The 2,418-nt window shown below is 46.9% G+C and overlaps 1 non-coding gene across 1 annotated transcript; it reads right to left on the bottom strand.

Annotated features, from left to right (window-relative positions):
* Positions 1-1,815: 1,815 nt before the first annotated feature.
* On the bottom strand, positions 1,816-1,888 carry TRNAT-AGU (transfer RNA threonine (anticodon AGU)). The gene has a single exon. It is a non-coding gene; the product is annotated as a tRNA-Thr (tRNA).
* Between the last annotated feature and the right edge of the window lie 530 nt (positions 1,889-2,418).

Here is a 2,418-nt window from a genome sequence, read left to right as displayed (position 1 = left end):
CACAACTCTGACCCTGAACAAACCCCCAGGGCACCAGCCTGGCCCCATCCTGGGGCAGAGCTGCACGACCTCCCCTCACCTCTGAACATCTCTGCAGCATTTCCATCCCACGGGGAACACAGACCATGGAATCACAGAATCCTGCAATCTCCTGAGCTGGGATGGACCCACAGCATCATCCAACCCCCGTCCATGCCCAGACCCCCCAACAACCCCACCCTGGGCACCCCTGGCAGCCTCAGGGCCGTGCCCATTCCCTGGGGACAAGGAAGATGTGCCCTCCTGCCTCCCATGTTTACCTGGGCTTCAGGATTTGGATATAAACACTTCACCCTCTTTCCCTCTCTAGTCAAGCTCAGTCTTTGAAAGAGAAGGAGATGATGGGTGATGGATATAAAGGGATTCCAGGTTCCCTGGTAAAATCATCTTTGCCCAGGCTGATGCTCAACAAGCAGCATCAGAGAGTTTGGGCTCTGCATTGCAGCAGGGTCACTGGGAGAGGAGCTCTGGCATTAATATCAGCTACTGCAGAGATTAAGAATTCAGCAAAACACATCCTGAACATTTGTCCTCTTTGCACAGAAAGGAAAGACATTAATTTTTCAGAGGATCATTTCCATCCCCACCAGGCTCAGCTAAGCTGAACCCACAGCCTGATTGCAAAAGTGAACTTGAACCACAAAGATATTTTTGGGTCTTGCTCTGTGGTCTCCTCTGAAAGCCAAACAAAGAGATAAAGCTGGAATGAGGGACAGGGGGAATCCAGGTACAGCCACAACAGCCTGGAGATAAATTCCCTTTTAGTAAAACCCATCTGCCCATTTTCCAGGACCTAGGGTTACAATAACAGTAACTTGTGCTCATTTATTAATTGCAGATTAATGGGAACCCTGCTGGCTTCTGTTTCTTTGTCCTTACTGGGATATATGCAGGGAAATCAGGGAAATTCCTGCAGGTCACCTGGGGAGGAAACACATCAACCCTCCAAAGCTCACTTTTTTGGGACAGCAGAGCTGGAAGGAACCAGTCTGGGGAGAGGCAAACAAAGCCCCATGTCCTTCATGCCACCCTGTGTCCCCCTCCACAAGAAAAAAATCTTTCAGGCTTTTGAGCCTTCTTTCCCTCATATGGAAAAGGCCCTTTTGAAATTCAGAAATTGCCTTTTCCATCACTGGTTTGGTTCATTTGGACTCAATATAGGGAGTCTACTTGAAAATGAATAGGGAAAAGAGATGTGCAAAGGCAGAGGGGGAAATCTCATAAATCTGGAGAGCAATTCATGGAATTCAAGATGCAAAATAGGTTAATTCTTACCTATTACTTCATTCTTAGAAATGATCCCTTTCCTGTACCCCCAGCAGGGCTCTGCAGATGACTGATGTTGCTGATTCTCCACAAACCATATTTATAATGTTTTCAGCCAGCTCTGCAATTACTGAGCTCTGGAGCCATAATTTGATCCTCCTGCTGCTGTCTGAAGAGATGAAGCAGCTCTGACTGTAAATACCTGGCAGCCCTTCCAGCTCTGTCCATCAGTGACCCCCACAAAGTCTGCAGGGTCCAGAGGGCTCCAAACCCCATTACTGGATGTTCCCCTTCTCTGATTGCTGTGCATTAAATGTATTTCAAGGGTACAACTCTGACCACTGCTCATTTCTCTGCTTCTCTGCGCCTGTTGTTTGGTGTGGGTGCTGGGGGACGTTTGTATTTCACTCAGGCTGGGGTGGGTGCTCCAAAAAACAGCATCAGGAACACTTTGGGAATAAACAGGAAGATAAAGCAGTGAGGTCCTTGCAGGAGTTGCAGACTCTGCTGAGGCTCCAGTGAGATTTGAACTCACGACCCCTGGTTTACTAGACCAGTGCTCTAACCCCTGAGCTATGGAGCCTCTGAATTTTGGATGCTTTTGCCTCTGCAAATATTTCATATCAGAATTCTCCCATAATTCTGGTGTGAAATGGCCCCAGCACAGCTGGAATGTGCTCCAAAGATTTTCAATTCTCTTTCCAAACTGCACCAAAACCCATCAGAGACACAAAACCACCAGCACAAGGTGAACCCAAAACTGGAATTTACTCTCCTTCAGCTCATCCCTGTCAGGACATCAGGACGGATGATTCCTTTTTCCCCAGCCAACTTGTAAACTTCTCAAGTTTCTTTGTAAACTTGAGAAGTTTACAAAGAAATGTTGATATTGGGGCTCTTCATAGTTCTTGAACTTATTTGGCAAAAAATGAAAGAAACGGGGGCCATGAAGATGCTCCAAAATCTGGAGGCCCTCTCATATGAGGAAATGCTGAGAGAATTCGGATTCTCAAGAGAAGAGAAGAGAAGAGAAGAGAAGAGAAGAGAAGAGAAGAGAAGAGAAGAGAAGAGAAGAGAAGAGAAGAGAAGAGAAGAGAAGAGAAGAGAAGAGAA

The sequence above is a fragment of the Zonotrichia albicollis genome, chromosome 21, assembly GCF_047830755.1.
Source record: "Zonotrichia albicollis isolate bZonAlb1 chromosome 21, bZonAlb1.hap1, whole genome shotgun sequence".
In the NCBI taxonomy this organism is placed as follows: Eukaryota; Metazoa; Chordata; class Aves; order Passeriformes; family Passerellidae; genus Zonotrichia; species Zonotrichia albicollis.
Note: the sequence above shows the minus strand (reverse complement) of the source record. Positions and strands in the feature narration are given on the sequence as shown.